Below are 25822 nucleotides of genomic sequence, written 5' to 3' on the forward strand. Positions count from 1 at the left end.
GTGAAAAGTACAAGACATTTTGAGACTGAATTGTCTCCTGGAAACACCTTTCCCCTTCTCTTTCCAAAACACATTTACCATTTTTTTTTCTCCCAACATTTATAATCTGAACTCAGGTCAATCTAATTTTAACTGTAAAACCTACCCTGCTTTATCTTCTTTCCTGGCTGCTGTTTGGTAAACTGTTTCCTTTACAAACACAATTCACAATGCAGCAGCAATTATGGTCTTTTCATCCTCTCCATTGAAATTGTGCAGTGAGATATCATCCATTTTGTAGAAGTGCACACTGGTGTTATAATGTGAACAAGAAATGTGTCTCGCATTTATTTACAGTTCTCCCTCTACAGAAAAACCAGACACTGGTGAATGAAGGCTTAAGGTATCAGAGTAAAGAAGACTGTGCTTTTCTTTAGTCCCCCTTTCCTGTTGAGGTCCCTTTTCTAAGCCCCTAGGAGCCCTGGCCTATGCTCCTGGCCTGCCTTGGGCACTGCTGCGGGCTTCAGTCCTAATTGAGCTGATAATGTGTGTTTGCAACCTGGAATGCCAACCATATCCTGGGTTGCATCAGGAGAAGTGTGCCTAGAAGGTCAAAGGAGGTGATTCTGCCCCTCTACTCTGCTCTTGTGTGACCCCACCTGGAGTATTGTGTACAGTTCTGGAGTTCCCAACACAACAAGAACATAGATCTGTTGGAGCAGGTTTAGAGGAGGGCCACAAAGATGATCAGAGAGCTGGAGCACCTCCCCATTGAGGGCAGGCTGAGAGAGCTGGGACTCTATCACTTGAAGAGGGCCTCCAGGAAAGCTGGGGAGGGACTTTTTATAAGGGCAGGTAACAACAGGATGAGGGGAAATTATTTAAAACTGGAAGAGGGTAGATTTAGACTAAATATTAGAAAGAAATTCTTTACTGTGAGGGTGGTGAGACACTGGAACAGGTTGCCCATCAAGGTTGTGGATGCCCCCTCCCTGGAAACATCTGAGGAAAGGCTGGATGGGGTTTTGAGGAACCTGGTCCAGAGGGAGGTGTCCCTGCCTATAGCAGGGAACTAGATGACCTTAAAGGTCTCTCCCAGCCCAAAGCATTCTATGATTCTAATTAAGTCTTGTACATTTTCACTGTAAAAGTAGGCCTTCCCACTCTCAGCCTGTTCCAGCTGAGCTTTGTCAGGCCATCTTGACACTTGCAACATGAAAGTAGAAAAATGTCATTTTTCATGCATTCTTCCTTGATTATACTACCTCATCTATATTTTAATCACCTTTAAAATGCTTTTTTCCCCTTATAAGGATTGCTCTGTGGTGTCTGGGAGCCCCAGATGGACTGCACAAAAGCGTGCTTGTACTGTGGCACCCCATCCTTTCTGCCACTGGGAGCTTGGTGGCAATGGGCTGCCTGACAGATATATGAGACAAATGTGTAATCCCTGTGGCTGCAGGTACTACATGCGTGCCAGGTCACATTTCAGAAGGAAAATGAGTTCAGGTACAGCACCTCTAATTGGGTGGTTCTACCTTGTTCTTGTCAGGAACAACTGAAGACCAAGAGGTGGTTGGAGCTGGGTGGGAATGACCTGTGACTGTGCTGGGTGGGCTCTTTGCATGGCTTGGTGCTTGGCAGAGACCCACAGTTGCCCTAAAGGAGCCATGGGTCATGGGGAAGACGTGGGGCTGTTCTGTAGCAGGATGTCCTCAGGGCAGTACCCCCATGCCATTATGGCAGTGTTCCCATGCCAACATGGTGGTCAACCTGTGACACCATGGTGATGACCCCATGATACATGATAAAGTCTCCCTGCACCACCATGGTGGTCACACAGTGCCGTCATGATAGTGACTCCTTGACACATGGGGAGCTCTTCCTGAGCTGTGCCCATATGACCTGGGGTTATTGCAGAGCTCCATGCTATTCTTGGGCCAATCATCACCTGGGACAGACGATGCAGTGAGGCTTGTCCTCTCTTGGGCAGTGCTGGCTATAAATAGATCATGCTGAGGAGAGAGGAAAGGGCCACCACGATGCCAAGGGGACAGAACCTGTATGGAGAACTCTGACAAGGCTGGCAGCAGCAGCGTCCCTGCCAGGTTGCACCTCTCAAAGCCTCCTCTGTCTTAGCTGGCTCCCTCTGAGCAGTTGCTAGGTAAAAGCAGGTGTGTCAACTGAAGTAGTGGAAATTTCTATTCATCTTATAAATAGTTGAACAGACCGACTTAGTGAAATGTGAAACGAGCAAACATCCCATCTTATCCTTGGAGGGCAGATCGGGATTCAGTCTATAGTGCTGTCATGTCAACTGTGTCAGCGCTGCTGTTCATGATGCCAACGCTCTATAAGTTATTCATGCGAACACAGCAAACAAAGGTTTAGCTTAACTGAGGGATGAACATTCCTCTATCTGCAGCTTTCTCCACAGCCAGTCGCAAAAAACTCAGAGGTCACTTAATCTGAGACAGAAATAGATCGCACTGTCTTTGGGGTCAGTATGCTTTGTAAGTATAGTAATATGACTGCAGGCAGCCCTAAGGGCTTCTGGCACTGAGCTCTTGGTAGTAACAGAAAATGTTATTAAAATCGTAATGCAGCTTGTCTGGTTTACTTGAAATTTGCTAGGGAAAATTATAAATTTCCCCTATCATTATGTTTACACACAAGGCTAATAGAAGGCTTTTTTCCTTCTGCTAACCTCCAACGTTTCTTGACTGAGTACACTGACCCTTGTCCTCCGGTGTCTTAAAACAGATTCCCATCAGAGATTAATACTCTCTGTGAGACTGTGGGAGCCTTTCAAGTCCTTTTCTGTGACCAAAGATTTTCTGCACTTAAAAAGAATTCACAGCCTGAATTTGAATCTATAGATCAGCTTGGTAATATATTAGATGGCGTTTATTGTACTATTTCAATCACAGTCATTTTTAAAGAAAGGAGATATCTGTGCTATTGCCTAGAAACAGAGGTGTCTAAGCAAGTTTTTATACGTCAAAAAATCAAGTCATCAGAATCATCTAGTGGTTAAAGCAGAGGTCTTGAGTAAAGGTATGTAGCTCTCAATTCTGCTGTGAGCACTTTAGCTGGACTGACAAGCCAATCCTTCCTGCATCTTAGATTATCAGATTGTCATTTGGATGCTGAGAATAGCAAGCACAGCGTGTTGTGCTCATGAGATGAAAGGGAGTCTAAGTACAAGCTTTTACTTTGTTGTTGTTGTTGTTTTTCCCTTTTATTCTTGTTAATTAGGCAACAGGATTTTGCCAGCCATGGTTGATCTGAGCTCAGTCTTCCATACAGACATAGGGACACTGTAATGGCCCCAGCTAGCAGTTACTGGCCATTACTGAGAGTGATTCCCTGAAACTGAACCAACATTACTGGTGTGCAAAGCTGAACATGTCCATCCAGCTGAGAGCTTCCTGGTGAATGGCAAGGCCCTGCTCTCACTGATCCTTGCTCTGTGTAGCTGCTTCCAGGAAGGAATGGCTTGTGGCAAGCCAAAGATGGGTTCTGTGATGGGGAGCAAAGGAGGTATGCAAATGAAAACTGAGCCACTTAATATTGGATTATGTCTGTAGTGTACTTTTTTTTTTTTTTTTTTTTTTTGTTAGACCTACATTCACAGAGAAAGCAAAATTCGGCTATGTCATGTTGGCTGTTATTTTTAACTCACATTTGCCTTTAATCTGATGGCATAGAAGCAAAAGGCACAGGAAATCAAAATTAAGACATGTGAAAGCACTCAGCACAGAGGTGGTGCTTTGCCCCTTAGCATGCGATGCAGACTGTAAGTGAGCCTCCTTACCTTTCTGGGAGACAAGTAAATAAGCAGAGCAGTCATATTCAGCAGATGTAGGAACATGAAAGCCTATAGCTACAGCATGAAGGGGGAGGATAAACAATTTGTAAGTACTTGTAAGTGATGATGGCTCTGAGCTGCAGTTCTAATTTACTGCTCTTTGCTTGTCTCTTGCCAGCATATTTCAGGGCCATCATTTTTTGAGCTCTCTGCAGTCTCAGATACATGCCAAGGGCTATGTTGTATGAACCACACTTGCAGTTCTGAGAGCATACATGAATAGCCTCACTAAAGCCAGTGGGACGCTTTGCATAAATACTCACTTTGTGAGTGAGCACATAGCCTAGTACTTAGGAGGTGATCCACTTAGCCACAAAATGTACCAAATGCATAAAGATACAACTGCTTTTTCTATAGAGCTACTATAGTTCACTGGCCTCAAAAATCCTTGTTTTTGTCATGATAAATGGCTAGCTCCCAAGAGCAGGCATTGCTGTTATGGAGTACAATCTGATACAGAATGGCAAACAAGGGTTTACTTGATGCATAGTATCATAAATGAATTCATTATTTTAATACTGCCTTTTCTACTGGTATAATCAAGCACAGTGTTCTTCATTGTGCAGATAAATGGCTGATTTGAACTTTCCATATGCATGTTAATACAGTAGTTCTTAAAGTGTTATGTGGTCTCATTTATTTAGAAGCAAGAAGCTACTTCTTGACAGGATTCCTTATTACCTGAATGGAAAGATAAAGATTTTTTGAGCAACTGTGTGCAGATCAAAGGTGATGTTCAAACTGTATCTAAGTATTTGTGAAGTCTGGGAAATGAATTGTTATGGGAAATGTATTTAACTGTGAGAGAATATATATCTTACAGCAGGAGAAAGGAAATTGTAGTTTCCTTAGAACTTCAAAGGGAGGAAACTTTAAAATGAAAACTAACATACATCTTCACATAACTCTTCAGATTTTATGTCTCCTGCCATTGTGTAACCTTGCATCAAAGGATACTTGGGTTATTACTTGAGGGTAGCCAGTGGCAAGGACAGCAATGGAGGGAGTGAGAAAAAGAAGCTATCAAAAGGATCTACAATTAGATAAAATGAGCAAGGGATAGAATAAATTTTGCTTCCCTGTATTAAACATTTATTGATGAAGAGCAGTCCTAACAAGCTGCTTTGACATGTTGTGTGACATACTTACTTTAAAAAAATGTTCATAAATATTCATCTATTACCAGAGTGATACTTTGCACTGCTTTATTGTGCTTGCACATTGCATGGAATTTGCTTCCCACTAGCATTCATGAAAGTTGTTGGACACTGCTTCTTTCAAGCAAATGCTGAAAGATACTTTTGAAAATACTTGATCTATAATAATACCTAAATACTTAAGATTTCCTCAGAAACACATATATATACTTGGAAGGTTCTGAGCAAGAATAAGTTACTCAAGAATGTGGTTCAGTTGTATATTAGAACTATGAGTAAAGTTTTGAATATTCAACACCCTCAAAAAGCCACTCTCTGCCACAGATTATTCAAAAAATACAATTAGAGTAATTTTAATATTGAATGAAGACTGCAGTATGTGCCAGGGTAATTGGAGAAAAGAAAAAAAGAAGTTATATTCATTTAAGCTATCATTTACTAGGAATTGTTTGACAAGTTTAATTGTTTGCCATCTTTCATTTTCCGTTTTACTCCAGCTCTTCCACTGGTTATACATTTTGTCATTAAAAGCCATGAACAGCAACTTAGGATAGATATAGATACTCACCTAGCTAGTACATTCCTTAAGTGATTTTTATGGTTGCTTAATGAAAACCAAAGTCATGAGTAGCTACATAGCACCACATAATTTGATTTATGCTTTTGTGTTAACCCTGGACAAGTACATAAAGCTTATGCACACCTGTGTGAGAGAATCCTTCCCTTTCTACAGGTGTTACTTATTACATAAAAATATAGACTTCTCTTATACCTTTGGAGTTGAGTCAGTGAGCAGTAGCAGCATTACGTAACTCTCTGGCTCATGAGGGATGTTACTATCTGAAGACTTTTTTCTTCACCCCTTCTCTTTGCACAGCACTACAGCATCTTGGCCTGAGGTCATGGAAAAAGAGAAGAAAAGGGACTCCATTTACAGTGTGCAGCAAACTGTGTATCTGTGAGAAGAGGGTGTTTTGACAGCCTAGCTGGCACTCGCTAACGTGCAGTCAATTCTCTACCTGCAAATCTCTACAATAAAAATGCCCCAGCTATAACACTGCAAAGCTTTAGAGCACATCAGATGCCAAGCAGTTTGATTTTATCTTCCATGATTTGACAGGAATATGCAAGAAGCATCTGTTCAGTATGCTTCTCTCTTGAGATTTTTTGTTTGCAACCTCCCACCCGCTCACAGGAGAGGCTGTGGTGTTTCCTAAACACCACTTTATGTCTCTTTCTGGACCATGAGAAATTCCCCTTCTGGGGATCTCAGCTGAGACAGAGCTCTGTTGAGATTTGTGGCTTAGCATGGGCATAGAAAGGACAGAGAAAAGGAGATATCATGCTGCTGTACAGTTGTTTCCTGACTAGCATTGCCACTTCTGGAAACTAGGACAAGTCAGACCAGGCACTAATACAGATCAGAATTGTAATACATCCTCATGGAGCTCCTAGATCTGCTACTGAGCAGCTGCAAGGGGAGCCAGATCAAAGGCAATGAGAATTTGCATGCTGCTGGGGATGGAAAGCCATACTCCACTGAGAGGCAGCTGTCCATGCTAAAGAGGATTCAAGTTTTGAGGAAACCGCTTCCTTTGAATTGCTTACATCCTGATTATATTGTTCCAAAGCTTTAGAGGACATTTTTAAATCTGAAAACCCTTCTCTGGGGTGCGCTGAAGGAGAAGGAAGTCAAGCGCTCAATTGTTTTCACTGCAACGTTTTTCAGCGCTCACTGATGACAGCAAAATTTTGTGGAAACAGCTGCTTTTTCTAACATCAAACAGAAATTTTATTAATGTAAAAAGAACAGAGCTTTCCCCAATTTTTTTTTCTCTAATAGTAAGAAAATTACATTGCTGTAGGTTATACATTGAAAGCCCTTAGCATGTTCTCTAAAATAAAAGCCCAAGCCTACAGTAGTTACTTGTGCTAGAAGAAGGACATAACTCAATCTGTGTCATATCAAAGGATGGCCAAAGTTGTCACTAAGTGAGCAGAATATGTTGTTTTGGCAAGTATATGTACAAATAGCTGGCCATGTAGCAGTCTATTTCTTGAGATGACCTTGGAAAATAGTTCAGATATACCATGGGATGTACTCTTCACTGGTGTTCAAATCTGAAGTATAACTCTATTCTCAGCATTCAGATTGAAAGCCACCCTTTCACTGTTTATCTCTTACAGCATGGGCAGGATAGGTGGTTGTCCAGGGAGTGGAAACACAGGAGTCTGGGAATAACACTGAGGATGGTAAAGTTTTGGCTCTTGGTAAAAATAGAATTATTCGGTTAGTTTTATTTCTTCTTCTATACTGAGTCATAAGGAATGAAAAAATAATGCCTCAAGGCCACTTCCTGCTGTAATTATTTAACAGTCTACCATCTCAGGCGTTATATGTTTTTCCATTATGTCAGGTCTGTTTTTTAAACAGCTGCACCCTAAGTACTCTGATGCCTCATGAACTCTGTGCCTGGCCTATCTTTCTGGCAAGCATTCAAAGCATTAGAAATTATCAGTACTTCTGGTAACCTGATGAAATTAACACTGATGTTTGATATCTTTATTGGTTTTGACTTTTCACTTCACAAACGGTTCCACAGAAGAGTGCAAACCATGGGAATTAGCACTAAAGTATCCTGATACAAGGAGTAGATACTGAATTTTATGGATAAAATGAGCCAAGCTGCAGCTACATGTTAATCTACCATTTTTTAGGTAGAGTAAAACTGAACAGTGAACTGACAGGTAAAGACCTATCAACAACACAACAGAAGTGGATACTCCCTGTAAAAGTAATTCACACTTTTTTGTCCTTGCTGGAATTGACACAATTTGACTAAACACAAGTACTAGGAAAAATCACTAAATAATAAATGGATTATTAGAAATAGCATGTTTTTCATTCTTGCTGCGTTCTTGTTTCTACCTTTGATGTTAGGAAGCACTGTCTCTTATGTTGATAACAAAGCAATTCTGTCTGAGAATAAATATATCAAAAATATAACACATCCCAGACTTAGATTTCCTTCCTGTTATTTTCCTAAATGTTTCTCCCCCCCCCCCTTCCCCCCCTTTTTAGAAGTGCACAATGAGCCTTTAAAAAGTGGAGCCGCTTTCAGAATTGCTATCGTCATCCAGATCAATTTGGAACAGCGTCCTGCCTCCCAATCTATTTTAATTTCAATGTACACACTCTACTGGCTGGCTGCCAGCACGGAGCTCAGGAAATGATTAGTACCCATTTAGTCACAGGCACATAGACTTCCCTGGGATGGTAGGTTGGAGTTGCTTTAATATCACCAAACTTACTGCACATTTATATGTTCGCTAACGTCACTCAGGGTGATATTTATATGCTGAGTGTAGGAATGACACATGGAGGGAAAGGACATAACTTACACGTTACCTTCAAGAGGACTGAAGCTCTTAGTCTTTTTTGCCTGCCCTGAGTTGATAGCCCTCCACCTCAATTAACTGTATATAACATGAATAGAAAACAAGGTTGGACTAATCTGTTTTGAAAGAAGCTGGCCACAGCCAGATACTGCAAATTCCAAACAAATATCTTAGGAACTAGTTATGATAAATATCTGACATGCTTACTGGATACTGAACGTATCTCTCTGTATCTACAGCACAACACAATATGCAGGGAAAATTGTCTGCACGTATTAATTTGCTTGATTTAAAAAAAAAAATTGTATTTTATTTGTTGACTTTCTGGGAAGATTTCTTTTTTTTTTTTTTTTTGGTGTTCTCATTTGGGATATCTACAGAAAGACAATGAATTTGCAAGATTTTTGTGTATAATTAAATATTATATCCTACTCTACAATTACTTGAATATTGGATGCTTTGCAAAAGCTGAATCTGAAGTCAGGGTAATACTTTCCAAAGTGGTTTGAATTTTTTGCTGTTTCTATGGCTGGCATTCTAGATAGTCCAGTGATGTTAAAAAGATCAGATTTAGCATAACCTTGTATAAAAGCTGGTAACCTGCAATACAGACAACCCCAATAGCTAGAAGGTTAACAAATAACTCATTTGTGCTCACAAGCCTTTGAAAGAGCAATTACTTGGTTAAAGAGTGATTATGGTTGTTTAACTACTATTGTATGCAAGGAAGGTCTTTGTAATTAACTCAGGGTTGTGTAAAGTATCAAATGATCAATGACAAAGTTAAAAACACATTCTTGTTTTCACCATTGCTAACACAAACACATTTTTTATATAGGAATGACATCTGTGCCAGATCCTTAGGTGCCCTGTGTTTACAAAACAGGAGATTATTTTGAGCCTCTTCTCAGCTTCTCAGTCCTTTAGTCCCACATTAGAGCTGGTGATAATAGACTGTTATGGGGTCACCTACTGTATGGACACTAATGACCTTTTTGCTTCTTTTCCCCATTACAGCAGTCTTTGCTCATACCTATGTTGTGGTAGCCATGCAGATCCTCTTCATAATGCCTCCCCTAGACAAGGAGATTTTCTTGAAGGAAAGCTGTGTGGTACTTCTAAACCATTTGTAGTTGAGGATCATCTCACCAACAGCAGAGTGAGCCAGAAAGGTGGAGCTTTTCTCCTCTGATCAAGTGGCTGTCAGCGAGATTCCTCGCTGATGTCTAAACACACAGGTACAAAAGTTAACAAAGCAGTCACCATCTATGTGAAGCACACGTTTATCTGCTTTTCTTTTTGTTTCGCTTTTCAATGGATGCTATCTTCCAAAAGGCACTGTGCAAGGACTGCTCCTTTCAGCAGCCTCCCTTTGCTTTGGTGAAAGGGAGGAAATGTGCAGAATGGATGGTGGTCTTAACACAGAGAAAAAGGCCATGATTAAAAGAAAAGGATCAAAGAGGGGGTTCACAGCTCAGTATAGCTCAGTGCTTCCAGAGATTCGTGGTGGGATCATTTCCCTTGCAGGTCTGTGGTGTAACATCTGCAGGTGGAATGGTTCCTCTCCCGTCATTAGGAGGAATAGAGATTTCTAGAGCACAATTCATAAGACTTACTTTAGACATTATGGCCTGAATCAGTCTAAAAGTGCCTGAATCTGTTGAGGAGAGCCCAAGGAGCCTTGTATGCACACATGCTTCTACATAACAGATGTGTAAAGTCAATGAAATTACTCCTATGCCTGATTACGGATTCCCTATCCCTGTTTAGGGATTAATACAGGCAACTACTTAATAAATTACTGATTTGTTTGTTAAAATGTTTAACTAGTTATTTCTACTAGGTGGTAGACAAGTTTCAGTTTCAATTGTTCTGATTTGACATTACTAACGTGAGGCTGTTTTTTGAAAATTAGTATTAGGTAACATTATAACTCTGATCTCACTGTGTCCATAAAATGGCTTAGACTAGAAATAAGTTCCTGAAGTTTTGACCAATGAATACAGGTTTCGCAAGCATTTGTAAATTAAATTAGGAATACAGACAAAATGTCAAGGGAGACCAAAAACAAGGAAAAACACTAGTAAATATCCTTTTTCATGTTACTATCAAACCAGGAAAAAAAAAAATTCAAGTACAGAATTGCTCCGGATGTGACATTTTTGGGGGGAATTTACTTGATAATAAATATTAATATATGTTAAATTTACATCTCACTTTCTTCTGAGTAATTTTTTTTTTTTTTTTTTTGTACTTCAGAGACTGGTTTAGAAGAAAGAATCTAATTAGAATCAGGTGTTTAACTATTTCTAACTCCCCATTATTCTTAAGGTCTACTGATGCTAACTAGTTTCAAGTGTCCAGATTCACTTGCCAGAAGCAAAAATAATTTCATACATCATTTTTTTCCCTTTTCTGCAAATCAGAGAGTGTGGCTGAACTGATGCCTTCTCTGAAGGGGGTTGAATATCTCTGTGACCACAGCCATGTCACAGGACATGAGATGTTCTGTTTGTCAGATCTGATACTGACACCTGGGGGCTACTGCTGCTTGAACTTTAGCTTGTACCTAAATGTCATCTGTGAATAACTGCTAATTAAGTTGCACTTTAAAAATTATTTTGTGATCATGATAACAAGAATAAATGCACACAGGCTTTGGAGTGTTTTTATCTCATAATACATTATCTCTAAAATACTGCACGAAGCTATACCTTCTGGCTCCTTCACATGTCAGTTTTTTTTTGTCTTCTTTTAATGAATAATCACAAGGACACAGCATATTGACAAATATTACCATTAGAGAATAATTAGACAAAAGCAAAGTTTTTGTTTTCCCTGGGAAAGGATATGTATTTTAGGAATGGAGTAGCTGAGATACAATGAGCTTAACACTCATATCTATACAGGGATGTTTGTGTTTTTCTAGTATTGGTCTGTGAGTCATCACACCCTAAATCTAGTAAAATGGTGAAATTCCTGGGTTATCTTGTTTTTCTTTTTTTCCTCTTCAACAGAGACATGAAAATTTCCTTGAATGCTGTATTCTCCAAGGTCAGCAATATGCAGTTTTCTTTCAGTGATCACGGAAGGAAAAACATTCCTGGCCTTTAAAAATATGTATTGTCTAATACTGGATCTGCAAAAGAAGCATAATGAAATCTGTGTGCACTACAAAAGTTGTTTTGCATTTGCTATTTAAAGACAAGCTAAGTCAATAATAACATTTTTTTTTTTTTAGATGCACAGGAATGCCTGTGAAATAGAAAACACTATACAAAACCAGCACTTACAGGAAGATGACTTCAATTTATACACTGGTCACCAGCAGAGATAACATATGTAAAGCCACCCTGCCTCATGCCTTTTAGTGTACATCTCTATCCCCAAATGAATAAAAACTTTGTTTTTCTGTTCCTTGTTTATTCTGCTGAGAAAGAGCCTGGAGAGCTTCTGAAAAAGTTGTACAAACAAATAAAGCTCAGTAGTATTAATTCTAATTTAAAATAGGATTGCCAGTTCATCTGCTTACAAAGCCTCAGAGTAAGTTTTCCATGGATATATCATTTTTTGAGGGTACTTTTCAAATATGCTTGCAAGAGGAGAATGGTAAGCTTGTGTACTAATAATGTTTTTACTGACTGTTCACTTAAAAATTATGCACATCTGGTGTTTTGGTGATGTGAGCAAAACTCTACTAACACTTAGTACCAATAATAAATTACTTTCTTGAGCTGTCTGGTTGTTTCTCAGATATGAATTAAAGAAACAAGGTCTAACACTTTCCCCCAATTACTTTTGAGCTAGTAATTAATTCCGTATGAGAACTGCGTGGTGGATTGGGGTAAATAAAGTGCTAATAAAAACAACTCTAATTTCCTGGCCAGTCACAGTTTTCATCCCGTTATGCACCAGCGGTCATTCCAGAGGTCATTACCAGAACTGCAGCCATGTCCCCTGAGGCTTTGGTCCTGACACATCTTTCAAAAGAAGCAGGACAATGGATCTAGACAAGCGAATCAGTTACACAAAACAAAGTACAGCTTCATAAGGATCACAACCTGTGGGTCTTCTTGTAGATTAATGCCATGTTTTTTACCGTGTACCATGGAAAAAGACATGGATATGGCATTTCCAGTGAGGTAATAAATAATTCCTACAGTTTCTTATTTTGGGAATGTTTCTGACTAAATGCTGAGCTTGATTAAAATGCAAGTCCTGCTGCATCCCACATTAAAATTATCTTAAACATTCTCATTGCCTTAATGAAGTTGAAATCAAGCCTGTAGATTGGCACCTCAAAGGAAAATGTGGGCACTACAATAAAATGATGTGGGTGAACCAGTAGGTGTCAGATTGCTGAGTCCATAATGAATAATTATCTCAGCATAATTATGTGTGCTGTATTTCAGACAAGATGTAAAAACTGAGGTCCTTTTGTCTCCTGGTAATTAAAAACACATCTCTGATATGATTTCACAGTACAAAAGAGTCTCTCTGTTAGAGTACATGGTCTGCCAGTGGTATCCAAGGTTGGATAAGGAACTATTAGCATTGGCTATCCTGTATAATTTTTACTTCCAGCAACTCAGATACTCATTTTTTTGCACTTTCAGTTTATGCACTTACTTTGTAGAATTAGATTGCATATCTTGATTTTATTCACAATGACCATACTTAAATTCCTATGTAATATAAGAGTAGGAAATAAATGTGTCATCATTGGAATTTCTTAGTAAAGCAAGCTAACAAACTTGGTTTTCAAGAAGTATTGCAAATTTAAGCATACTATATTCTCTTGAAGAAACGTTAAATGGGAAATATATGTATTTTTTTTTTTCCATAGAAATGCTTCTGATCTATTTTATTACAAAAATGGACATCTCATTTCAAGATGGCTTTCAATTTCTGTAAGTTATGGTAGATTTTTTGAAATTGCTCCTTGGCTTAGCCTTAGAGATATTATGGGAAATTGGATGTAGAATGCTAATTTCTCCTGCCCTATCCAACTTCTTCATTGTATCCTCTCGGATTTGCTAGGTGCCAACACAATTATTTAGAGTGGAAGAGTCACAAGAGATCAAACATCAAAGAGGTATAACTGTTACCACTTTTATACATCTACCCCAGAGAAAACAGTAAAATCTGGACTTCTGACCTGCGGCCCAGAGGCAAAATAGCCATTGTGCACAGAGGAAAGACACCTTTTGTGCAATTATTTAATAATCACAACAGTAATGGCTGATTGGCTCTACCCATAGTCTAGATCTGTGCTATCTCAAGGTGTGGATTTGAGATGAATATATATATTTCTATGGTAAAACTGAAGGAGAAAGGGATAGAAGTTATGAAACCCCTAAATTTGATATCAGTTGCAGAGTCTGAAGTTTGAGACAGAATCTATCTGATCTCTATGCCTTCATCCTTGAGACAAGAACAAACAGGAGAGGATCCCTTTAATCATTCAACATCTGGAAGATGAGTTAAGAAGAATGGCTTGGCAATTAAAATGGTAACTATGATTGAAATCCTAGAAAAAAAATAGCCTCATACTTAAATTCAGACAACAAAATCACACAAGACTCAAAGCATGGTGCATTTGCTTTGTAACACTAATTAATGAGGTTGTTTAAGCAAAACAAATGATTTCTCTTGGCTGAAGCTTGACTGATGGTAAATCCAATTTTGTGCTTATCAAGGCCTTCAAATCCATCCATAGCCCTGCCTTTGGTTAAATGTTTTGATTAAGAAGGAAACTTGAGGCACCTGAACATCCAACAAATGTTTTGAACTGTTTGGACAATGCCAAAATATGTATATTCAGGTTCTGATCCCACTACCATGGTGTAAATACTGAAAAATGAAATAAAAAGTTATGACTTTATTATATTTCAGTGCATCTTCTGGGCTAGTAGAAGTGTTGAATCAGGTCTGGCAGCAGGTGCAGTTTGCTCCTGGGGCTCAGGTGTACCCTGCACTGATTGAGTTGCCAGACCTAGGCTTGCCATCAGACATCATTAAAATAAAGGGATGTGTCATGTGCTCAGAGAGCCATGGAATGAGGCAGTTCTCAAGCAGGAGGCAGAGGTGTTTTTTTCTCTTGAGTTTGCCAAGTGCATTTACACATGGAGTTCTTGGCCGCCACTTGTGCAGACTTCCCTCGGAAACATTTTCCATCTGTCATACTCACATGAAAAAGAAACCCTGGAGATTCCACCCCCATTTCTGAAACGGAGCCTCTCTGTGTCTCTCTGAGCTTTCAGAGAGTCCTTTATTAAAGAGATAAGGAGGGGAGGAAAAAAAAGGCAGACAAGTACTTTCAAACTAGGAGCTGCGGCCAGCTGGATCACAAATGCCTAGGATGGCAAGGAGAAAGAGATTCAGTTTCACCTTGACTCCTTGTTTCATCCACCAGCAATTCTCCCTTTATCTGCAGCACTCTAAGCTCCAGCAGCTGTTCCATCCTGGCCTACTAAGAATTAAGAGTCTCCTTATCTGTGGAGGACAGTCAGACAAAGTACAGCCAGAAATTCTTGACGCTGCCTTCTACTATACTTAGAATTGCATGTAAAATGCCAGCCACCTTCTTTATAAAAGTAGCAGAAAATTCTCTTTTAATATGTGCCCTAACAACATCTTATCTTTTAATACTATTTCTGACACACTTTTACAGTAAAATGACTCAAAAAATAATCACTGAAAAAGTACTCTGGGAGTATCGACCATCCTAAGCCTAATCAGTAATGACTCAGGGGAAATATATAGGCCTATTAAGTCCTCTTTCTTCTGACTAGTAATTATTTAATAAATAAACCTCTGTCTTACCCAGTGGTTGTGATTTTCAGAAAACAAACTTTGTTACAAGACTTCGCAATCTGTAGAAGACCTCCACAGAAAGCACTGAAAATTGGGGCATTAGATGGCAAGAAAGCCAATTGGCTTAGGGTTGTTTTTTGTTTGTTTTTTTTTTTTTGAACAAAGAGGGTCTTTCTTTAGTAGAATTTCCTTGATGGAAATCCTTACTTCACATGCCATGTGAAAAGAAGCTGTACATTCAGAAAAATTGAATAGAAAGTCCTATTTAAAATTTTGGCTGCTGTTCCTATCATTGATGAGGAAAGTCTGAAATTTATATAGTATTTTAGTTATATTTTGGGGACGTTTAAAATTATCATTCAGAATATTAGGAATAAGTCTCTCTCTTATTTTTCTGAAGGTTTCTTTTGCTTCCCACATTCCATACAAGCCCCTGCCTTTTAAGGCACTGAAAACAATGGGTAAGCACATTTTCCATGTGGGTGCTGGGGCTGCCACACATGAGCTGAGCTTCTCCAGCTCTCCTGCGTGGCACTGCTTGGTGTGCCAGGCTGTGGAGGGGCTGACAAGGCTTCATGATGACTCACTACAACAGGAGGCACAGTAAGCTGGTGCACTGACAAAAATGCAGGTTTATTGAGGGTAAAGAAAACAAGTTATTTAGGGAGAAATGATCCATAACCACTTGCTATTAAAGCCTTTAAGAATTACTCGCACAAGAAGAAAGGAAATGCATAAGAAATTTAACTTTCTGGTTTGTTCTCAGAACAAGAGTGAGTCAGGCCAAAATTATCTTGGGATCCAAAGCACACAAGAGCTGAATATACTCTTCAGTAAGCCTCTTGAAGGTGTTTGTATGGAACTGAATGCCATCATTGATTCATTCTATGCTGGGGAAAAAAAGGAGGGGGTGGGGTACAAGGAGGCATCCATGTGAAAATTTCATTTTGTTTGAGCAGACAGAAGATAGGATACGAACTGGAAAAGTTCCTTCAAGAGCTTCCCCCTCATGTGTAAAAATGAATACATATCTGATGATATCATTGTTAATAAAAAACATACAAGCATGTATATTTGCAAGTACTCTCAACTTATCCAAACCACCCCTGTTTCAGAGCTCATCATGGTCTACTTCAGTGCATATCTTTTCAAGCATTTCTGTACAATTGTTGCTGCCCTCTGTTATCCAGCATCCGTGCTTCACCACAGAGGAGGCTGCAGTTCAGTTTTGGTTTGCAGGGACAAGGGAAAGAGCAGCACAAAATGGCAAAAAACAAGATGAATCTTGCAGTGCCCTCTGATCTCCGCAGGCTGCTGCTTGCCAGCAGTAACCCTGAGCAGAGAGCAGATGTGCACGCACAGCTATATATTGCCAGTCTCTCTCTTCTCCCCTGCAGCCATCTTTGTCTTGCCAGCTGTCCTAGCACCACAGGAAGATATTTCTTGTTCCTGGGCCTGCGGAAAGGAGGGGATAAGTGAAGGAAGAAGAGGCTGCTGCCAGGTTGTGGGGGCAGAGCCATTCTGCCAGACGATTGCCCTGCTGAGCCCAACCCATCTCTGGGGAAGCCCTTGGCCACAGATGAATGTGGGCAATTAGATGGGATGTGTCATCCTGAATGTGCCTGATGGTCGAATTGCTATGGCGCTTGCCTATATACTGTAACACAGCAAATAATAGAATCCTGCTGATCTCTCAGAACTCTGGGCAGAGCAGGTTGAGATCTGAAATTCATCTGTACATACAAGCATTTAGATATGTGAAAGGTTGATGCCATCTTGCTCTCAGTGCCAGAAGAATTTATTACGGTCACAGTGCTGTGGTTCATCATGTTTATATTCTAATATCCTGCTTTTAATGTCTAATAACATTCAGAAATGGTTTCCATCCAAAAGTAATTTTATTTGGAAAGTTTTAACAAATATGGCTCTGATTTCTTTTTTATTTCATTTTTATTTACTTTGAATTTAAGGAGGATAGGAAAATCAAATTGTTTTAAGTAAAAAAAAAAAAAAAAATCAGTTCTATGCTTTAGTCATGGTCTGATGAGAAAAGGATTAGAGTCATAGAGTCAGACTAAATCCACCTGTTTTATGTGGGGGCATGCACAGGGAGAGGCACCAGCAGCCTTCCATCAGAGCAGCTCTGACCTCTGTACATTACAACTTCATTTGTATACATAAACTGAGTCAGGACAAAAAGTATCTCTGCCAGGAAGAATAAAAGCTGTGAGGTCAGTATGAGAAAACAGAGGGGATGTGGGTGGAGAAAAAAAGCGTGATGTGCTGTAACTTGGGATGTTCTCTGAAAAAGATAGGAAGAGAGAACAGAAAGGTGAATTAATCATATATCTAATCCAAATGCATTACTATATTTTAGTTGTTTCTCATTCTTCTCACCATTTTTGGTAGTTAAGTTGCCTCTGGAAAGACCCTTGGTATCATTTCTCATTTTGCTATCAGTGTCCTTCTGTCAGCTCATGGCTAGTGCTTTTATGTGCCCTGACTAAACTCCTCGCAATGTTTCTCCATAGGCCACAGGGATGTTACTCAGGCACATGTTTCTTTAGGTTGCCAGCATCACCTGCACTGACAAATCCATCATGGAGCAGAGAAAGGCATTTTGTTTAACTGCTCATTCTTTTGCACGGTGCTTCTTGGAATGTGAATGCTTATTTTTTATTTTTTCTTACAGAAAACAGGGCAGATAACAATCTATGATGCTTTACAGCCTTTAGCGAGCACGGAAGAGGCTGTGTGAGACATTTCAGTGCTTTTTGCTAGGCTCTGTTGGTGCCATTTCCTGTTGGTGTGCTGGTTCCAACCCAGCACTGCAGATGCTGCTCAGCAATGTGACTGATCTCACCCTGCGCTGCGTAGTGCCTCCTGCTGCTGCTGACTCGACTTCAGTAATGGCTCATATTAAACTCCTTTTGTACATTTTCTCACTTGTATACATGGATTTCCCACTGGGTATGAGTGTTGTGTCATAGTTGGAGTGACATGATTTGTTCCTCAAACGTGTTTCTCTCTTCTCTTTCAGCTCCACGTAACCAGAGTCAGCCATGTGCTTTCTGACTTCTCTGACTTAACTTTTACTGACTCACTGTGGTCCCAGTGTCACATAAACCCTTCAGCTGCCACTCGCAACATCATATTTGGGGTGAGGAACCATGTTAATGACTTTGCCTTATTCTTGCACCCACAACCAGCGCATATTTTCTCTAGTTCCCTAGCAAATCACTTACGCACTGTAATTAACTGGGAGCCTATGAAGAGCAGCACCTTTGTGAAATGGGATATTTCTGACAGTAAATGTATCTAATTGTGAAGATCTACATTGCATCTCTGTCTCTGATGCAGAGAGAAGAAAATTAAGTTTTTTCTGTCTTTAGAACTTGTTATTTCCAGAGGCTTAATGAGACATTTCATTTCTTTTTTTTTCTTTTTTTTTTTTTTTTTTTTTTTTTTTTTTTGCCAATATTTCACAGTTTCAGCATACAAAATAATTATTTTTTTTTTCCCTGAAAGGAAAACTAGTGATCAAACAGCAGAAATGGGGACATATGGACACTCCAAATATTTGCAGTTGAGCACACGGGAAGAAAGAAGCAGCATCACCTAACAGACTTTTTGGATAGCTTTTTATCTGTGTATCTCCAGAGTGCCTTTTGTCTCCACTGCACACTTATACAGCCGGTTTTATGTCTTACTGCAAAAAGGAACTTGACCTTCTGAAATCCTGAAATGAAATGTAGGGCAAGAGGTAGCTGTACTGATTCTGACCTGGAGGCCACTGTAAATCAAGGGCTGAAGGCTCCACAGTACAGTTACCCTGAGCAGGCACAGACCCGTGCATGCTGCTCGCAGTGTGGCTCTTAGACCAGCACTGTGCTGCACTAACCTGGTGGCTGGAGGGCAAAACCAGGTGGCTGCTTGTAATGGAGGAGCTGCAGGCAGCTTCCACACAGTGCCAGCACTTACACCTCCTGCATGGCCTTGTCTTTATCTGATAGCGCTGCAAGAAGCTCTCATGAGAGCATTGTTTCTGTCTAACAGTAAAAATGATGAATATGGCTGTTTTCTTCTAAGAAAAGACTAGGTCTTATGACTGAAAGGGTGGAATCTCTCCTATAGGCAGATTTTGCACTGCATTACTGTGGATGGACTGGAGCCTGTTTCATGCTGCACCATCTGGAGTTCCCACCATCTAAACAGATGTCAGATCATTTATACTATTCTTTCCTTACAGTGTTAGCTGTAACATATTTTATCTGACACCTTAGGCAGTCTGAGTGCCTTTCTTACTGGGATCATAACAGACTGGCACCTCCTGGTGCAAGACATCAGTACAAGGCAGAATCACTGTACAGCCCTCTCTGCAGGAAGAGGACTTTTCATATGAGTGTTTATTGATGAGCCTAAAACATATCTCAATTTTAACAGATCCTGTTGTATCAAATCTAGAAGCAGCAAACTTAGGAGAGGTTACTACCTTAGGAAACCAGGAAAGAATTGACAAGCAGTTGAACGGAGAAGGTTGAAAACCCTGATGATCCTTATGGTTCCCTTCCAACTCTGGATATTCTACAGATTATAGGGAAAAAGATCAGGCTGGGTCGAAACACCTATATATAGGATGAAAAGGAGATGTAGAAATTTAGTGTTCCTTCAAATACATGAACTATTATTGTCCAGTCTCAGAGTGACTCCTTTATTTGTGGTTTTACACGTCAAGAAAGAATTATTAATGGTTAATAATAATGGTGGCTAACAGACAGAAAGAGACTCAGCTTTTTGCTAAAGTTGATGACCAAAAATCAGAAAAAAAATCCTTAGAAATATCAGATTACTTGAAGATCCATTGGCAAGGAAATAGGAAGTTTTTGATGCACTCAAGACACCCTCAGTGTATCTTGGACTCCTGTGAAGAGCTCTGCATCTGAAGACACTAAGGACTAGAAACTTGCAATGCAGTTAGCTTCAGGACATGAAGTGAATTTTATTTACAGCAAATAGTAGCATGGAGGGGTAAAGAGTGGGAAAAAATTATCACTATATTTTCTGATAATCATGAATGATGGGGGAAATTTAGCTTGAACAGAATCTGGGATCTGTGCACACTAAAGTGCTGGGGTGACTCATGGGATGAGTCCACTCCATCTGCTTACAACAGTTTGTAAAACTGAAGAAATTGACTGGCAAAGATCATCAAAGATTTGAAGATGACAAATTTGTATGAAACCAACCTATATGATAAAAGAACTGGAGATCTGGTTACAGAGGCTTTTGCCTATGTTTGATGGCTACATATACAGTGTCCTACAGCAGCCATCTTTAAGTCTCAGATAGGATCTGCACCTGAGGAACACCAAATTGGGCACTCACAGCTTAGCATGAAAAGCAAGGTGAGAGATGTGAAAATCATCTGCAATATGGCCTGTCTCACCATTGAGAACAAGAAACAAACAGCTAGGAGGGTAACTGCGCTGATAGAGGTATGACTCATGTGGTTCAGCACAGCTCAGGAATGATTATCAGTGATCTGACTAACAATTCGTCATAGGAAAGGATCAGAACTCTTTGCCAATGAGATTACACACAGCGGTAGTGGAGCATCTTCATTGTTAGACACTGGCTTGTGTTTCAAGAGGTAGAATATCCTGAGTTGGAAGGGACCCATAAGGATGACTTTTTGAATTCAGTGTGTCTGGAGGTGTTAAGAATAGGATATCAATTTTTGCCTGATTTACCTCTGCAGAAAAGAATCACAGAATCACAAAATGGCCCAAGTTGGAAGAGATCTCAAGGATCATGAATCTCCAACTTCCCCCACACCACATGCAGGGCCACCAACTTCACATTTAATACTAGACCAGGCTGCCCAGGGCCCCATCCAATCTGTACTTGAACATCTCCAGGGACAGGGCATCCACAACCTCTCTGGGCAGCCTGTTCCAGCACCTCACCACTCATAGTAAAAAGCTTCCCCCTAAAATCCAACCTAAATCTTCCCTCCTTCAATTTAAAACTATTTCCCCTTGTCCTACTGTTATGTACTCTTTCAAAGAGTTGTCTCCCCTCCTGTTTATAGGCTCCCATTAGGTAGTGAAAGGCTGCAATGAGGTCACCCCACAGCCTTCTTCTCTCCAGGCTGAACAAACCCAGCTCCCTCAGCCTGTCAAAAGAACACATGAAGAAGGAGCATAGAGCTCCATTAGGGAAAATGTCTGCCTCTGAGATCATTGGATCTGCCATCCTTTTTGTTTTACTTCACTGGATTATTTTAGGACACCAGGAACCTATGTTTCCCTCTAACTAGATCTCTGTAGCTTAGTGCCCTGTCTGTCCTAAAATTTCAGGAGGGGAGAACAGTCGATGTATTCCTGACAGAAAGTCTGAACTGATGCTGAAAAGACAATAACAATGGGAATATCCAGCACTCAGAATAGATGTGAAGAGAAAAGCAGAGGGAAAACCTTCCTACAATACTCTTTCTACTGTTTCTTTACCTATTTAGCTTATCTGTTATGGATCCAAAAGATTATTGGTACAGAAAATTAGAGCCTGTTCTTTTGCAGTATGTAAATTCCCTAGAAATGAGGAGGGTCAGTAAAAAAAAAGATCTCAGTGGCTGGAGGAATATGGGAGAAAATTTAGAAATAATCTGGTAAATTCCACATATCCTAAATATTTTTGTTGCATTGGTCACACAGAGAAATTTGCAGCAAAGAAAGAGATACCACCTGAACCTCAATTAGCACATATCTGCCCCATGGGTAGGCTAGCTAAAGCAGGGACCTGTGACCACTGGTAATACAGATGCACATTTGAAAGGTGGCTCTGAGGCTGCATTTAAGGCCTGAGAGTGTATACTACTTAAAAATATCATATAAAGGGATGGACATGCGTATTACTAGGGGTTAAAGTGGTAAATACTTATCAAAGCTGTCTGGAAGGAAGGAGTTGCAAGGCTCAACACGAATAGTAGAAATAAGTATGAACATTTTAAAATTCTGTGTGGTGGTTTTGTGCTGGCACACTGTCTTTTAAACTACAACCTGCCTGAATATGCTGGTGTTAGTACTTTTGCTATCACTTTAAACCAATCAATTCTTGTTCATGAGTATTAGAATATCCTTCAGGAAATAAGCTGCTTAATTTTCCTTCAGGATACAGTGCCATATTTCACAAGGCTGCAAGACTGGGTATGTATGTAAGTTGCTCTGAAAGTAATGCCTTCTATTTATTTCCATGCAAGTGACAAGATATATAAATAAAACAGTAAAACTATTTGGTAGAACAAATTCCCAGCCACAAAAAATTATTTTTCAACACTGTCATCACCACTAGCTGTGCATTTTCACCATCAATGTACAAGAGCCTGCATACCATGATTGTAAAAGTCTGTATCAGTGGATGCACTAACCCGCTGTCGCTGTTGCTAATGCTGGAACACACCATCCACCACTTCACTGTGTTCACATCCCCTGTTTTGTCTCCATAAATGTCCAGCAAGCATTGATGAATGTCAATGGATGCAATTTTTTTCTGCATGAAGGAGTTTAATGACACATCTTTGCTTCATATGCACTCTCATGCCAGATGCCAGTTTGTCAGACTGCTTCTCTGCTGCCATCTGTCACATGGCAAAAAAGTGTATCAGAATATTAGTGGAAGTTCAGCCTCTACTGCCATACCACCAACATCTACTTCTGATGTCATGGACCAACAGGGTATTATTTCTTTTTCATTCCTTTTCTTGAATCTTGAATCTTTCACAAGAGAAGTTCCTAGAAAACAGAAGAGTGCAGCATCTGGCTACAGCAGAGAGTTCAGAATGGTCAAAAATTCAGCTTTCTTTTTTGAAGGAGTTATAGTGGCTATCAGAACAAATAAAAATCCTGAAGAATCATGAAAGTGTGGTCACCTTGTGCACAGCAACAGCAAGCTAGACAAAACTTGCCTCGTGGTACCGGAGCCAGCAACAGCTTGCAGGTCTGTGAGATGAGTTCTGGAGATGGATGCCAGCAACAAGATTGCCTTCTGAAAATAAAAAAGGGGCATCAAAAAGGGCATAATATATTAGAAAACCACCTGAAGTCTTAAGCATAATTGGGTTCATTTTGAGAATCTAACTAAGGTATTTCACTGAATTATTTCTTCTGCTATAGCTGTGAGAAAAACAAGAAGAATGACTCAATGCTCCAGCATCTTATATGTGTCTTAGTCATTGTCAATCACAAAAAAGTTACAGTCTGGTTCTCATGTTGAATTGAAACACTTCCTGAGAGAATGGGCACACTTGATGCAATGCTGAGTCACTCTCAGCTGCTTACCATTATTAGGTATTCAGCATTGCTAAATTGATACAATTAATTCTCCTGAAGTCCCATAAAAGCGTCTTTATCCTCCTGAGAGTACTATTTCTTTTCATTTTATTAGGGTAGTCAGAGTGCTGCTGAAACAAAGACAAGCCAGCTTTTTCTTTGGTTTTATATTTGAGACTCAGAGGTTTTTTTTTTCCACTCTCACTTTGGTTGGTTTATTTGTAAATCACTGCATCTTTCAGATTGTGAATCTGTAGAACATCATGCTCATAGATATAAAGTAAAGGGAAAAAACTCACATCAGCCATCATCTCCTGAGAAATTCACAGAAAAATAATCACTGGAGAAGCTGACCTACATAAACCAGAGGGTCCCTTAAACAAAAGCAGAGTTGGAATACTTGCAGTGTTGAACCAAGGTAGATATTACTGTTGAAGACAGGGCACATTGAAATAGCCCAGAAGGTTTTCTATTTAGCATTTTGCTTTTCCGTTCAGTAGACCAAAAACAAGCGTTCAGAATTTTCTATCTCCTATCCCCAGGTTGCACACAACTAATGTTTCTTTTTCTTTTCTTCTTTTTCTTTTTTTTTAATACACGCTCCTCATAATTTTTGGATATGTATGGTTTAGAGACATAAAAGGACAGCTTGACAAAAGCTGTATCTGAAGATAACTCCTAACCCATCCCTCAAAAGAAAAGCACAGTCACTGTGGGTGTTCTCCCCAGCCAGGGAAGCTGCATGAGCCTTGATGCTGGAGTTCAAGACACTGTGACTCCGTCTGATAACAGCAGAAAGCAAATTTCAGAAAGGAACACTGTGGCTGGCCTCTTAGATCTGCTCTAGCTTATCTCAGCTGCCAGTCTAATTTACTGGGAGAAACTGATTTCAGGGGAGGCAGGTCCCAAAATGGGGCTGGCCTTATTGGCTAAGTCATCAGATAGTGGGCATATGTGAGTAGCACAATGTGGGAATTGCAGCTGATGAAGGTCCACCTGAGGAGGTTTATTGAGGGAACAAGTATTATATTTTGCACTTCCTGAACAACCTTTCCAGAAAGTGCAATACTTTCTTTCAAACTGAAGGGGAACAACTTCCCTCCTCCCTGAAAAAAACAACTCCTATTTAACCATGGAAAACTACTGCACAATCTTTACTTACCAGGGCAGAAAATCTGCGCTCTCTCCTGGTGCATTTCACAGGAACAAACAAAAAGCAGGGCCCCGTATTTTAGAAGCTTCTAACAACAATAAATGCAGAGGTTTCCCAGATTTTATGTTCCCTAACAGAGAGCTTTCAAAATATTCCCAAAAGAGAAAGGAACATTACCTGTGTTAACTTCAAAAGCTTCTCTTCTCTTGAAATGTCACCTTCCCTTCCTCTCTCAGTTCATTCACTTTCTTCAGTTCACTTCCTTGACCTTCATTTCTGTATCTCGAGACCTGCGAATTTCCAATTCCAGGTTGACAGAAAGATTCAAGCTATGACACTATGACTGATAACAGGGAATCAAGTTTTTCTTATGGCTGACGTAGAGTCTGTTTTTAAGAGTCACTGCCTGTGTAGAAGCTTGAGTCAATGCAGACAGAAAGCATCAGTGGTTCCAAGAAATGGGGTAATGTGTTTTGGAAACGGGATCCCAGAGGAATGGTGGATTTCTCGTCTGTAGATTGCAACTGTCTGTTTAGAACAACAAAAAAGGAAACAGCATCACAGCACCAATCATTTTGACTGGGGCTTCTCCTCCACACCCTTTTTTCTGTCTAATGCTGTGCCAAGATCACAGCCTAAATATTATCACAATCCTTGTTTATGTGGGACTTTCCCCGTTTGAGGTCACAGATTGCAAGGCCTTGATAACTTCTTGTGATTATGTTTGGAAGATAAACAGGACTGAGATCTGAATATAATCTGAAATGAAAAGAGCCTCAGAATCATCACTTTCCCAGTGTAAAATTCAGGTCATTTATTAGTGTTCTCTACTTATTTTATTAGAAAAAAATGTATGTAGTTTAGAAAGTTGTTTTTTATAGCAAACTAGAAACCAGAAGCATTTTAATACTTTAATAAGAGATCTGCTTTTAGCATATAAAAGTTAAGTTAATTAAGCCATTGGAACATTCTAATTTTTTTCCACTTTAGAAATGGATTTAAAACTCAGTAAATATGAAACTGCAGTTCTCTTAGATGAGGTCTGTAAACTTTTAGAGATATCTGTGCCTTAAATCTGATCTTTCGCTTTCTTGTTCTCAGCTCTCTGTGGGACTTTTGG

General features: G+C 39.7%; 1 long non-coding RNA gene across 4 annotated transcripts in view; it reads right to left on the reverse strand.

Annotated features, from left to right (window-relative positions):
* The window catches only part of LOC122190491, a 35773-nt gene extending 10590 nt beyond the window's left edge, over positions 1 to 25183 (reverse strand). The window contains exons 1-3 of one of the 4 annotated variants that reach the window (XR_006182148.1): positions 24880 to 25183; positions 22649 to 23265; positions 17079 to 17524 (exon numbers count right to left, since the gene is read on the reverse strand). This is a non-coding gene — a long non-coding RNA (uncharacterized LOC122190491). Of the gene's footprint in view, positions 1 to 17078; positions 17525 to 22611; positions 23266 to 24879 lie in introns of those variants that run through there. The other 3 variants (XR_006182146.1, XR_006182149.1, XR_006182147.1) reach the window with 3 other exon arrangements.
* Between the last annotated feature and the right edge of the window lie 639 nt (positions 25184 to 25822).

Source organism: Lagopus leucura, unplaced genomic scaffold (genome assembly GCF_019238085.1).
Source record: "Lagopus leucura isolate 7727_CA_CO unplaced genomic scaffold, USGS_WTPT01 Super-Scaffold_100159, whole genome shotgun sequence".
Taxonomy (NCBI): domain Eukaryota; kingdom Metazoa; phylum Chordata; class Aves; order Galliformes; family Phasianidae; genus Lagopus; species Lagopus leucura.